This window comes from Lynx canadensis, chromosome F1, assembly GCF_007474595.2.
Source record: "Lynx canadensis isolate LIC74 chromosome F1, mLynCan4.pri.v2, whole genome shotgun sequence".
NCBI lineage: Eukaryota > Metazoa > Chordata > Mammalia > Carnivora > Felidae > Lynx > Lynx canadensis.
The window spans coordinates 41,561,588-41,576,265 of NC_044319.2; the positions used below are offsets into that span (position 1 = coordinate 41,561,588).

General features: G+C 52.1%; 2 long non-coding RNA genes across 2 annotated transcripts; one reads left to right on the forward strand and one right to left on the reverse strand.

Moving 5' to 3' along the window:
• The first annotated feature begins 1,717 nt into the window (after positions 1-1,717).
• Positions 1,718-12,011, forward strand: LOC116737827. The gene is made up of 3 exons (XR_004343083.1): positions 1,718-2,738; positions 4,337-4,442; positions 11,426-12,011. It is a non-coding gene; the product is annotated as an uncharacterized LOC116737827 (long non-coding RNA).
• A 189-nt stretch (positions 12,012-12,200) lies between these two features.
• Positions 12,201-13,855, reverse strand: LOC115505129. The gene is made up of 3 exons (XR_003965925.1): positions 13,798-13,855; positions 13,074-13,145; positions 12,201-12,255 (listed from the first exon to the last, which is right to left on the reverse strand). It is a non-coding gene; the product is annotated as an uncharacterized LOC115505129 (long non-coding RNA).
• Between the last annotated feature and the right edge of the window lie 823 nt (positions 13,856-14,678).

Consider the following 14,678-nt stretch of genomic DNA (forward strand, 5'->3'; position numbering starts at 1 on the left):
AGGGAAAGCCATCGACGGAGCCGTGCACAAAATGCCCACAACTGTGAAAAGAGACAGACTCAGGTCCAGGAGAACGGGAACAGGAGGGAGAAGTCACCAAGTAGAGAATTGGTAGCTGGGGGCCTTGAGTTTATTTACTCCTTTTGAGAGAGAGCGAGCATGTGCACCATGAGTGGTGGAGGGGCAGAGAAAGAGACAGAGAGAGACAGAGAGACAGAGAGAATCCCAAGCAGGTTCTGCACGATCAACGCAGAGCCCAATGTGGGGCTCGGACTCATACCGTGAAATCATGAGCTGGGCCGAAATCGGACGCTCGGCCGACCAAGCCACCCAGCGTCTTTTGACACATGTTTATTCCCCTGCCTCTTACGAGAAGAGAAACCAGCCAGAAAGTATACTCCCCGTCTCAGGGGTAAGGAAACTGAGGCACAGCTGGGACATGAACACCTGTGGTGTTTCCACACTCACTGCCCCTTCATCAAGGCCAGGCTGGGCCCTGGGTGGAGGAAGGGGGGGCCGAGGTGATGAGGCGCTAGGGGAACAAGAGAGCCTAGGGGCGGGGGGGACCCCGAACACCTGGCATTTCTGGCTAACTTTCCCCGTGGCGTCCTAGAGAGGGCTTGTTCAGTCACCGCTACTGCTACGAAAGGTAGTAACAGCTACGACTTGTTGCTTCTACGTGTCAGTTGCACATATATTGTGCAAGAGATGAATATTTTATAAGCACAATCACTTTGAATCCTCCGAAGAACCAGTAAGATAGACACTCGTATTCTTTAAAAAAAAATTTTTTTTTTAAATGATTACTTATTTTTGAGAGAGAGAGAGACAGAGCACAAGCAGGGGAGGGGGACAGAGAGGGAGACACAGAGTCCGAAGCAGGCTCCGAGCTGTCAGCACAGAGCCCCACGCGGGGCTTGAACCCACGAACCGGGAGATCGTGACCTGAGCCGAAGTCAGACGCTCAGCCAACTGAGCCGCCCAGGCACCCCGACACCCGTATTTTTAAAAAAAATTTTTTTTCTTAACATTTATTTATTTTTGAGAGACAGAGAGAGGCAGAGTATGAGCAGGGGAGGGGCAGAGAGAAGGCGAGACACAGAATCTGAAGCGGGCTCCAGGCTCTGAGCTGTCAGCACAGAGCCGGACGCGGGGCCCGAACTCACAAATCGCGAGATCATGACCTGAGCTGAAGTCGGAGGCTCCACCGACTGAGCCACCCAGGCGCCCCTCGACACCCGTATTCTTATTTTTCAGACAAGGAGATTGAGGTTCAGAGAGGTTCGGCAGAGCCAAGAAAGTCCACCTTCATAACCACTATGCAGGACGCTTTTATCCAGCCCCAGGATGCTGGCCCTTGAAGGAAGCAAGGCCTCTTGCACTGTCTTCAATTCCCAGCCTCAAAGCCGTTTTTGACTAACCACCCTGAGCCTGGGCATCGAGGATGGTGTCCACAGTCAAGGCAAACTGGCCGAATCCTGGGCAGATCCCCCGCAAAGGACGGCCGCTATCTCTGCCCCTGCCCCCCGTTCTCTCTCTCTACGCCTGCAGCTTGGGCACTTCTCCACCAGCAATCCTCCACGAGGGAAGTAAAGAGCGGAAGTGGGCCTTAGACAGGGCCGGGAGGGTGGGTGGGTGAGCACTGTGGGCGGGAAGGGACAGTCTGGGAAGCCCTGGGGACTTTCCCCTGGGTGGAGATCCTCCCCCAGAAGGGCCAGCCAAGTTACCCAACCGCAGCTCAGCCTCTGCCTGAGTTTCTGGCTCTCTCCTCTGTGTCCAACTTCTCTCACACCCTCTCTGCCTCCCAGCCCCTCCCCTCCTTCTTGGGACCCTTACTCCTCACTGCCCTCACCCTCTCCCTCACAAATTCGTGTGACACAGGCAGGTCTCTAAGAGCCACGCGCCAGCAGGCTTCACCTGAGCACAGCCGGACGCAGACGGGAGCACCTCCTGGTGGAAATGCCAGGCCTGAGTGTCTCTCCTTGTGGTTTCCAGGCCTCTGCCTAGCACTAGGCATCCCGAAAACTTCCTTTTTAAGGCTTATCCTCCGTCAGCCCGTAGGCCAGACCTCTTTTTATTTGACTTGGCTCTGGCGAGGGTGGGAGGGAGGCGGCTTGGTAAAAAGGGAAACCAGTCCCTTACAGCAGCGCCCCTCCTGAGGCTTTTGGGGGGGGTCTCGGGGAGCACAAGGGGTGTGAGCCGTGTTGTTTGTTTAAGAGAAAAAAGAGATGCGATGGTCTCCCAACACACGGCAAGGCTCCTCTTCTGTCTCCAGAGTAAGAATAGGCACCACCATCGTAAGTGAAATACACATCCTAAGTGAAATACACTTGGAGACAAAACAATCAGCAAACGCACTTGGTCGGCCCAGGACCCGCGCCACCCAGGGACAGAAAGTACCCACGCTCCCACATTTACACCGACACCCAAGGACCGATGCTGGATGCTCGGGGTTGGACGCCCCGCAGGGGTTAGAGGGGTTAACCTGTCCCCGCTCCCCCTCCACCGCCCCCCCTCCCCTCCCTGCCCCTCGTCAGTCTGCTCAGCGTCACTTGTTTTCGTGCCGAGGCGCCCGCTCCTCCCAGCCGCCCGCTGACGTGGCCGCTGGCGCGTCACAGCCCCTGCCGACTGGAAGCTCTGCCCTTATATGGGTGTAGACTCCGGAGGGGCCGGGCGACAGCTGCCCCCATCCCCAGCCAGGCGCTCCGCTTCCAAACAGCTCCCAGGCTGGGGCAAAGGTGAGCCAATTTGGGGAGAGGACGTGGCATTTCTATTTCCTTCGAGAGCTAGAGCCAGAGCCGGAGCAGGAGCGCCCAGGCGGGCAGTCTTGTCACCCAGACGTTAGCTCCCTGCATCGTCCCTCTTTGGGCTTCTCCAGATGAAAGGGGCACAGCTAGGTTGAAATGCAGAGGAGGAATTGGCCTTTAATGGATGCACTCAGTTCCTGAATTCCCCGTGTCCCTGAAGTCCAAGGCTGTGATGTGGAGGCCAGTGTGTGTAGTGGGAAGGACCTCCTTGCCTCCGCTGGCTGACCTTCAGCCTCCTGATGCCTCCAGGCTCAGTTTCCTTGCTCATAAAGTATAGAGGATAGTTGCCTTATGGATCAGATGAGCCTTCCACTTGTTGGTGCAAAACAGCTTTGTAAACTGTGAAGCCTTGTGCAAAATGGTGGTCACTTTGTGCCCTGGAAGAACCTGTTCAGATGCCCCTTCTGAAGAAGGCAGGAGCAGAGGGAGGTCCACATGCTGACTCAACCTCTAGAACCTGCCTCTCTGGGGCCTCACCCAGCTGCTCTGGGAAGGCCCTTTGACCCTGTTGAAAAGTCTAAGTTTTGTAAACAGAGTCACCTGTGTTTTCCCTGGATCCCGAGGCTGTGAACGGCTGTTTGGGGTCTCTGGTTAGTAAGCGAGTGGTGAGTGAGCTTGCTTGAGATGACCCTTCCGGTTAAACCGGGGAGGGAAACCAGAATTGCCAAAAGCCAGCAGGCCAGCCGTCCTTGTGTGAATGCCTCGCACGGTACTGGATGGGCCTGTCTGACCTCCAAATACGGCTCGGGTGCAGGATTCCCAGGCTCAACACGCTGTTTCCTGCTGGACACCGGCCGACTGCTAGCAACTCCGCTCCAGCCCCTTCCGTTAATTTCAGACTGTGTTTGCGCAATGCTCATCGGCCCACATTTCTCTGTCCACTGGCTGCTTGGCATACGGTGCCTTCCGTGGGCACGCTTCCTCCTCCTTGGCAACTTGAAGTTCCCTGAGGGCAGGGGCCATTTCTCCCCAAGCCAGACCGAAGAGCCCCCACTCTCCAGCCCTGAGACTGGGCACCAAGTCTCCTTCCTTTGATCGCTGGCTCTAAGACAAAAAGGACAAAAGGTGTTCAGATCCGGGGGTCAAGTGGTTGATTTATGAGCCATATGTAAATGGCAGTGAGTCATGGTGAGAACCAGACAGGGCGAATGAATCTCTATAGGGCTTACTCTCCCACTGTTCCTCCCCAGCCCCTGACTTCAGTGATCCCCATGGAACAGCCTCACTGCCAAGTAGATTGCATGGCGTGCAGGGAGGAACCCTCCTTTGGAGGTGGTTGTCCTCATTAAGGTCAAGGCACTGGGGGCCAACACCCACAGCCATGGTCCCGATGGGTGAACTGCGTTAGCCGAGGTCAGCTGCACTTTAGGTGCTGGCTAAGAGTTGTTCAAAGATGCATTCCAAGATGTATGGGAGATCCGATGCTTTTCCTCACACTTTTCCAGATTCCTCCAGGAGTGGGGCTGGAGAGCGGGGAAGATTTTCCTTCTCATCACTGTCTCTGGCTTTGAGCTCCTGTTTTTCTCCAGGCGGACCAGATTGGGAATCGTCTTGCCGATCCCTGGGTGTTCTCGCTATTGTGAGCTGTGAATTTCAGTCCTTTTCCTTGGTGATTCCTCCTGCTTCTTTCGCAGAGTAAGTCAGCGTTTTCTACTCCCCACCCACACTTCTGAGCCTCCTTATGAATTCAGTGAAATAGTGAAAAGCCTTTGTGTATTTCAGTTCTTAAGCAGAGCCCTTCCTCCTAAGCCGGGCCAGGCTGGACAGGGGTGGTGGCCTTCCTGTACTTCTACGTATTTTTACATAAGGATGCTTACTTACTATAGATTCTTCTTTGAATTCAGAACGTGGGGGGCAGGGAGTTGTTATCTGGCTAGGAGCTTACCCATTCCCACTGAGATCGTCATCCTGCTCAAATCTGGGGGCTCCCCCTTCTCAAAACCCTCTTAGTCCTATCTCCTAGCATTCCTCTCTCCACTCACCTCAGGAGCTTCTGCCAGGGGACCCGCCTCCCTGCCTACAACTCCAGCGCTGGAGGGAGGCAGCAAAAACCACCTGCAGCCATTTGTATGACTCAGAGGACTCAACCCCTGACCCCAAGGGAGTTGTTTGAGCCAAGAGGGAGGGAGGGTAGGAAACTGTCAGCTGAGCACAGAAGGAAAGATGGGAAGGATGTTGCTTGCTATTTTCCCAGCCATTTATCCCTGACTCTGATTACTCCCACTGTCATCGTGGGCTCTCATTAAAGCCCAATTGGGGATGGTACTAACAGCCAACTGAGAATAACTTCAGATCCCTTGGCTCCAATATTCCAGCATAGGGATTCACACCATAAATTTCTTCTTGAGTTCAGCGTGCGCATGCACACGTGTGTGTGTGTGTGTGTGTGTATGTGTGTGTGTGTGTGTGTGTGTGTGTGTGTGTTGGGGGGCGTTAATTTAACAGGCTAACTTGAATGCTTTCTTACATTTCACAATGGAAACTATATAATGCATGTATTCCTTTTTTGCCTTGGTTTCCTGGAATCTCAAAGATAATTAAGGGGTCAATAAAGGAACTAATTCAAACACATGAGCAAATACCTAACGTTATCTCTCTCCCTCATACTACCAATTGGTTTCTGATCTTTAACATAATATAAGTATATACATATAATTGTCTTCTTTTATATGTGGTTCAATATTTTAAGCTGTCTCAAATTCTTCTTGGAAGGAAGCAAAATATAAATTATAAGTGATAATAGTTAATATGTACTGGCCACTATTATGTGCCAGGCACTAATCTAAGTACTGTAAACTCTTTAATGCAACAGCTCTATGAAGTAAGAACCACTGTTAGCCTCATATTATAGATAAAGAAATTAAATAAGAAGAAGGAGGAGGAGGGGGAGGAGGAGGAGGAGGAGAAGAAGAAACAACTAAGCACAGAGAGGTTTAATAACTTGCTTAAGATTGCACAGCTAGAATTTGAGTCCGGGAAGTGTGGATCCAAGGTACGTGCTCTAACCACCACACTTGAATAAATAAATTACAAGCTAGTTCAGAAGTTTAATTATGAACATTGGGGTCAGTCATCAGAACAAGGCTGATTGATCTACTAAGCAGCTAAGACCACCCGTTCTTAATCTGCAGAGAGACTCCTCCCCACCAATTTATTCTTAGTGTTGGGAGTGGATACAGTAAGATTTAGAATCCTTTCCCATCCTTCCCCAGGCCCACCTCCGCCTTTTAGTGCCTTTTCTGACATGTCCATCACTCTATCTGTGCTTACGTTTTCCTTCACTAATATGGGAAGAATAACGTTTTCTCTCTTTCTACATCACTTGCATGGAGATATGAATTCAACCAGATTCACTGAGTCCCTACTATGTGCTGAGGACCAAGGTGTGTGCCAGGCGCTGAAGTACAAAGGTAGAAGCCAGACCCCGCCTTCAAGGGGCCCCAGTGGCACAGGGCTACGCAATGAACCTCAACACCAGCATATGAGCTATGGAGTCATAGACAGAGAAGGAAGTGACTAATTGCAATGGAGAGTTGGAGGTTGTGGTGAATCCAGGAAAGCTTCACAAAGGAGGTAACATAGAAACCAGGCCTTGAAGGAGTGAGTAGCCTTTTTGATGGGCAAAGAAGTGGACAAAGAGAATTCTAGGCTGAGCGCATAATATGAACAAAGACACAGTGGTTTCCAAGGACAAGTGTATGTTTAAGAAACAGAGAATCAGGTTAGTTGAGCTTAGAGACTGGCCCAGATTATAAAGGCCTTGAAGGCCCAACAATGAATTTGAACTTCCTGTAAAGAGCCTTCGAAGGTTTCCAAGCAGGAGAGAGAGAAGATAAACCTGTGGTTAGAAGGAGCTCTTACAACAGAGGATAGACTGAGGAAAGGGCGTGAAGGGGCGTACTCCAGGCAAGAGAGACCGCGTAGGAAATGGTGATTGTTTAGGTGAGATCCGATGGCAGGGAGCGTTAGTGGTGCTGAGTAGAAGGTATTTCAAAAGGATGATTGGCAGGGCTTGGCCCCTAACTGGATGTAGGGCATCAGCTCAGGAAGGAGGCCTCCTGGATATCTGCCATCGAATCAGGAGATCTGCAATGTGGCTGGTGATCACATAATCTCCGGGGCCCCCAGGAGTCGTCAATGCCGAGCATAGATCACAGATTAGGGAAGAGAGAGGGTGGATCTCTGGGCCACACTCTCCTGTTACAGATATGCAAACTAAGGCTCAGGGCCCCGACTCCCAGTCTGGCCATCAGCCCTCTTCCCCTGAACCATATGGATCAAACGCTCAGCCTCCCCTGGATCTGAGCCACAGAGCGCTTCACAAACACCTTGGGCCTGGAGCCAGGGGGCTGGAGGAGGGAAGCTCTCCTTCAGATTCTTCCGTGTGTCCCTCTTTCCGGAGTCTGTCTTTCTCCACACTTGAGGCCCCACCCCAGGGAGGGTGGGGGGCTGTCTCTGGCTGTCCCAGCTGTGATGCCAGCTTCCTGCCTGCCCCAGACACTCGGCAGCCCCGGGAGGCCCAGCCCCATTATGGTTCTGCCCAAACAACATCTGCGAAAGCTCTAGCAGTCTCGGGGCCTCTCCTCTTGTTTGCTGTCTGGAGATGAAGGAGGTTGATCCCGGGCCCCCAGGAGTGAGGATGAGGAGGGTTTACAACGTGTCTGCCCTCTAAGTTTGGGAAAGAGGCAATAAATTCAGCTTCAGATCTGCGGCTGCCTCCAAGTCCGTGTGTTCCCCTGATGAGTTTCCGGCACTTTCAGTCACACCTTCTAGTACCATTGGAGAAGACCCAGAGGGTGGAGGTGTGGGAGGTCACATTCTTGGGCGGGGGGGAGGCTCCAGGATAATAGACTTTTAACAGATAGTTTCCATCCTTTTGCTCTGGTGATACGCTTAGGGAGTCACAGAAGCAAACACACACCACTGGGGACTTTCCAGGCAAATACTGGTCTGGCCATCTGTCCACAGCTCTCATTCACCCCCACCCACCCACCCCTCCCCAGCTCCTGCCTCACCTCTTCTTTGCTCCTTCGCTCTCATACACCCTCAGCCATCCTGCCTTGCCTTGCCTTTCCCCTACCACAGGCCAGGCTGGCAAAGGAGGGAAGGAAACCAGAGCATCCCTTTGCCCATGGATGTTAGTGGGTCAGTAGGGCGCAGCAGCTGGGAAGCAACCCTCAAGGGGATAGCTGTCTTTGGGGGAGCAGATTCCCTCCCTCCACGGGGCCTGGCATACCGTCACATCAGTTGCGAGTCTGATGAATTAATCACGCTTTCCAGCTCTCTCCCGGAGGGAGGAGAGTGAGAGCGAGTCTGCAAGAGCCAGCATGATGCAGAATGATGGAGGGGTGGGGAAGAGGTGAGTTTGGGGAGCGCAAAGCGGGTCCTAGGGGCCCGGGTCCAAGGACCTGAGGCTTCACCCAGAGGTCACCCTGCAGTCTCCCAGTTGACCCCACCCCCACCCCACGCCCAGAGCAGAAGTGGCAGTTCCCTGCCCTGCCCAGCACTCTGGGTCTCCGGCCTCCTGGCTGAGCCTGGCTCTCCTGGGGCCCTCGGTTCGCTTTTCTCCCAAGGCCCTGTCAGGATTACATTTTCACTCCTTCTCCTTGCACCGGTCGCTGTCCGGAAGGCAGACACTGTCATCCACACCCCGCTACGTACGTGCTCTCCCTCTCCGACAATCTGCCTCCCGCAGCCTCCCCTCCAGACCCCTTCATCAGGCCCTCTTCCATGTCCCCCATAGCCTCAACCCCTCCGAGCACTTTCCCTACCTCCTGACCTTAACCGAAGCCAGCTATACCTCGAAGGCCCCCTCGGGGGAGTTTATCTCTGCGTCATACCCCACACCCCTCAGGCTCATGCAATGGGGCAGAGTCCTCCCCACTCGGGGCCACTGCTCCCCATGCCCTTCTCTGAGGTCTGCTCTGTCCCCCTGGAACATCAACTTTGCCTTCCTGCTCATGCCTCATTGACCTAAGATCTTGCCCCTGCAAGCCTCCCAGCTTTTCTCTTTACCCCAAACCCCTGCTATGCCCCCCCCCCCCCCCAGGAAGCTTCAGCATCTGCTTGAGCAGCTGAACTCACTCTGGGCCTGGGCTCTCACTCTCCAAACTCCATGTTGCCTAGTGACCGTGTCCTGCTGTCAGCCTCCAACACTCCCCTGAATCTCCAGAGACTAGCGCCCAGGGGGTACCTGACGAATACTCCCTGAGTGAGTGAATAAATGAATGCCTGAATGAAGGAAGCGTGTGTCACAAGACGGGAGTCTGGAAAGTGGAAAGAGCACATACTGCGTGGGACATTCAGGGGCTGGTCCATGAAGTTACTTCGAGACTTTGGGCATCTTTCCCCATCTTGTGGCCTCCTTTTCTTCATCTGAAGGATGAAATATTTTGTGTAGATGATTTTTTGAAAACCCTGCTTCTGACCATAACAGGAACTACAGTTTCCTGAGTATCTGGGATATGTAGGCACGGGGCGAAGCGCCCAATAACTCCGTGAAGAACTATGTCCCCATTTTAAAGATGAGAAAGTTGGGGATAAGAGAGATCAAATATTTGCCTTGTCATAAGCTAGTGGGTGGCAGATACGGGATTAGAGTGCAGGCTGGCCAACAAAAGCGAGTATGTCTAAGGGCGCCTGGCTGGCTCAGTTGGTGTATGCCACTCTTGATCTCAGGGTCGTGAGTTCAAGCCCCATGCGGAGCATAGAGCTTACTTAAAAACAAAAGCAAAAACAAAACAAAACGAAAAAACCAAGTACGTCCCAATGAGTTTCATATCTTGAGATCAAAGAAGTCTCATGTTCAGAAGGGACCACTGTTTGTGTCTCTAAGCAAGGCCTCTGGTTATTGAAGTCTCTCTGAGGTGGCAGGGGGCGGCCTTCAGAAATCTGGCTGGGGATAAAGGCCTGGCTTTCAGCCTTTTCGAGGGGCCTGCTCCCCACCCATTCAGCTCAGCCAACAATTGTGATGCAGGTGCTGGGGAGGCTGGTTGGGGAGGGGGTCATTGCCGGGGATACACAGGGATAAAGCAGCTCTTGATGTCTGAGCAGATACATCGGATAAGTGTGGGCTTGTGCTCTGCGACAGGGCCACAAGCCGCTGCATCATTGCCACTGAGTTCTCGTGACCACATGCCCGGACCCCTCATCGAACCACTGAATCGGAATCTGAGGGAGAGGCTGCTTCATCTGAATTTTTACCAAGTTCCCCAGGTGATTTGAATGACGGTCCTAGGAAGTCTCATGGTCTAGGGACTTGAATGCCTGATGAGAGGTTTTTAATTAATTCTGTAGGGATTGGGAAACCATCGAAGGTTTTTAAAGCCCCCAAATGACATGATATTATTCAAGGAAAATTAGTTTGGCAAGCAGTCTTCAGCAAGGGTTGAAGTGAGGGGAGCCTGGAAGGCAGGCAAAATACCAGCACTAAGCTATGGCAATGGTCTGGGGGGGACAGAAGGACTGGGGGAGGGAGGGCAATGCCCACAGCAAGGGGTGAAAACAGGAAAGACATTGCTGATGGAGACTTTCTAAGCCTTGGCAACTGATTCTCAGGGGTAGGGGTAAAGAGGTCTGCTGACTAGGGAGAAATAGTAATGCCATTGAGAGAAAAAAAGAAGGGGGGGAGGAGAAAAGAGAGAAGTTTCTTGATTTGTTACATGTTGAGATTAAAATACCAGAAAAATATTTCAAAGATGCCGGGTTCTCAACCGGAAAAAACAGTTGTTGGGAGTTCCGTTGTAAAGTTGGGGTTAGAGATGACGGTTTGGGATTTCTTCTGTATCAGGAGGCGGTATAATTTTTAAAACTGTATCTCCTCGATAAACGGTCACCACCGTGCGGCCTCTGCAGGGACGCGGCACAGAGCGGTAGGGGCCCTGGGAACCCGGGGGACACGCTCCCTAGCTTAGATGCCAAGTCGGCGCTGAGCAGGAACGTGGGACCAGTGTTCACATATTCAGGTTTTTAAAGAGAAATCATAATTTGAGGGTTTTAAAAAATAGGACGCTTCCGACCAGTTAAATGTTGACAACTAATTTTTTTAACTTTTTAAAACATTTTTACTTATTTCTGAGAGACAGAGAGAGATGGAGCACGAGGGAGGGAGGGGCAGAGAGAGAGAGGGGGAGACACAGAATCCGAAGCAGGCTCCAGGCTCTGAGCTGTCAGCACAGAGCCCGACGCGGGGCTCGAACCCGCGGACCTCGAGATCGCGACCTGAGCTGAAGTCGAAGCTTAACCGCCTGAGCCCCCCAGGTGCCCCAACACCTAATTTTTAAAATACTTAAACGCTATGCAGGCCAGACAATATATCTGTGGTCAGCTCCACCTCAGGGGCTTCCAGGTTGTGGCTTTTAAGCTATACAGGTGGCATTTGGGAGAGAGAGTTGAGCAAATGGGCAAGAAACTGTGCTGTGGGGAACATGAGCCTCCCCAGCCCCCCAGCTCACCTGTGGGTGTGCTCAGGGCTTAGAGAGGCCCTGGGTGTTTTTGCCACTGCAAGTCTAGTGGGCTCCCAGCTTCGTGGCAGCAAATGGAACCCGCACCTGCCATGGCTATTTCTGTTCATCACCTGGAAGTCATGAAGCAGCCGCTGAGGTTCTGATACTTTCCAGATGCCACTTGGGGAAGGAGCCTGCGGCCTTCACCCCACCACCTCCGGTGGCCAGCTCCACCCTCCTTGTAAAGATGTCCCCCGCACCTCAGAGCGTCTGAGTCCTGACCGGAGCAGGCATCTTGTTGGCACGTCCTAGATGCTTACCTTCCTATCAGGAAGTTACTCGGTTGCCTAATTTAGGTGGGTGCCTTTTGTACAACCAAATCTTTTTGCTCGGAGCTTCAGAGCAAGTGGAGGAAGGGTTACTTTTTTAGCTTTCCGACTCTTCTCCATCCCTCCAGGGGTTCTCAGAAACTGTCCTCAGGGACTTGGAAATTGTCCAGGCCTGGAGATTAGGAAGCCCTTCGCATACTTATATCTTACCAAGACTTCCTTCAGTCCAGGTGGGTAGTTTTCCACTTAACCCTCAACCCTGATCACCTTTGCATTATCTATTTCTGTTCCTGTTCTCGGTTCACTTTGGGCTGGGGGAAGGGGTTTCAAGGCAGACCATTTGAAAAGGGCTGACACCCTCGCTTTCACGCAGGCTTTGTTAACAGGTTTGAAGGACAGTGTCATTTTCTTCTGTCTTTGTCGCCCGCTTCTCATTGCAAAGAATAACCCCCAGACTGGCCGGCCTCGAGCTGCTCTTGAGAGATAACTTTGTGAGAAGATGGCAGGGGACCCTAAAAGACGTCTGGACATTACCCAGAGACATTGCAGACGGTTGTGAATATGTTTGGCAGTATTTGCGCCCTGATTAGGAAGTGAGGAAGAGGCGTCTCGTCCTCCCTGGGTGGTGTTTCTTATCGGCTCTGGGCAGCAGAGCGGGGCTGTCACCAATGAAGCCTGAAAAGAGGGAAGATCAAATTAGCATCTGTGCCAGCCACGCTCAGACCTACCCCGCCAAATATACTCTCCCCGCCAAAACACACACTCCACCAAAACATCCACACTGCACGAAGTGACGTTGCTCAATATATATATTATCATAAGTGCGTTTGAACATCTACGAACACATATCTGTATTCCCTCCTACCCTCAAGCATCAGAGCACACGACACACTGAAGTATATACTCATTCAAATAGTTATGCTGCCCTCCCTATCCGCACTGACACACACACACACACACACACACACACACACACACACACACCTATAAGAACTACACGCTGCACGGGGTGGGAGTGAGCTGATGTCATCCCCCTAGAATACCTCAGCCCAGCCTCTGCCAGCAGATCGGCTTGCTCAACCTCAGGGTTCTACGTGGGGTCAGGAAACTGAGAGGTAACCTTGGCAATCAAGCCAAGGCCTTGAAGGCCTAACAGGACACTGGGAAAGACAAGAGTCCTCAACAACGATCTGGCTGTTCCTGACTGGGGAATGAGCGGAGAGCAAGGCCTGTGTCAGGACCCCCCCCCAGACAAGCTGAGGCCTGAGGAGAGGGACCCCGTCCTGGAGGGAGGGGGGGAGGGTGGGATTTAATCTGAGCAGGGCGGGGTGGGATGCTGTGTGTCACTCTACAGTAAGTCACATAGGTGCCCCGTGCAAGTAGGCATCCAGGACCAGGGGAGTCAGTGGGTCGGGATCACATGGCACCGAAGTTTCTGGTCCAGATGAGGCACAGACTGAGGTCCGCCCCCACCCCCACCACTACCTGCCCACTTGGCAATGGGTGGCGTCACAGGTTAGCACAGTGTATCAGGACATTTCATGTTCAAAATTCAACCCGAGGCCCTTGGGCGGAGAGGAAAGAAATGAATGAAGATGAAGAGGAGGAAGAAGAGGAGAGGGGGGAGGGAGGGACCCGTTGCCTTTATCCTGTTGCTCAAATTACACCTGGACCATGCCAAGGAAAGAGAGGCAGCAGGCAACATGCAAAGGGAAGAAGTGAAATCTGGACTTTTGAGCTCGTAAGGATCCTGGTCCTAGCAACTGAAGGGCAGCTTTGGAAATTTCAAAAAAAAAATTGGACTACTGTAATGTATTTGCCCTGATAAGAAGCTGATCGAGGGGGTGCCTCGGTGGTTGAGTGGCTCAGTTGTTAAGCATCCAACTCTTGGTTTCGGCTCAGGTCATGATCCCATGGTTTGTGGGAGCAAACCCCTCCTCGGGTTCCTCGCTGAGCGTGAAGCCTTCTTGGGATTCTCTCTCTCTCTCTCTCTCTCTCTCTCTCTCTCTCCCTCTTACCCCCTCTCTCTGAAAATAAATAAATACACTGGGAAAAAAAAGGAAACTGAGTGAGAATCCAAATCCTCAGTTGGTCACAACTACACTGCACAGTGACTCGGAAACTTTGAATGTGGGATACCTCAGCCTCCTCTCCCTAGGCTTGTGAGTAGAAAGAAAAGAGACTAGGAAAGTCAGGGGAGCGTCTTCTGGTTCTTACCGATGCCCTACACGAGGTACGTCATCACCAACGAGGAGGCGAAGACCCATCCTGAGCAATGCAGAACAGTTCGCCTCATGTTGTCTCACCGTCCTCTGGAATGACAGCACTAGAGAGATCAGGTGTCGCCCAGGCCAGAACTGTCCAAGGTCCACCACCAAGGAAGTCAGGGGAACGGGGCAGGGAAGTCAGGGGAACTGACCACGGAACTGGGGACCATTCCCCTGTAACAACCGCCCAGGGACTCCATGGGCCAATGAAAAGCGCACCATATTTGAAGTCAACAGATCTCTCCTGGCTCTGTTGAGAACTAGCTGTGTGACTTGGTGAGTGATACAAAAATCTACACAAGGACAGAGTTCTACTTCCTAAGGCAAAAAAAAAAAAACAAAAAAAAAAAACCCAAAACAACAAAACAAAACAAAAACAGGCAGTCTGTCAAAATACTTTTTTTTTTTTTTTTTGCACCAGTTCTAGATAAAAGCAAGGCCCAGAACACCCAGCCCCTGTCGAAGACACACCCAGGAAGATGTTAAGTATTTTCAGATTCAGGTGCCGAACCACCCTGTCTATACTTTGACCCGTTCCCCTGCCTTCCTTGGCGGTGGACCTTGGACAGTTCTGGCCTGGGCAACACCTGGTCTGTCTAGATGTTGCAGCAGAGGTGATCCTGTTTCCATTCCCAGCCCTGTTTTCTGTAACACAGCGTTTTCCTCTCAGCGAGCAGAGGTGAGGGTTTCATTGGGCCCCATCCAGGTTCAGGGAGGAGCTGGCGAGGGGGCCATCTAAAGAGATGTGTTCCAGTGTGTCTTCATGGGCCATATGAAGCATTGGAGTAGAATATTTGAAATCTAAACTGCCCTGGACAAATGTAGGACAAA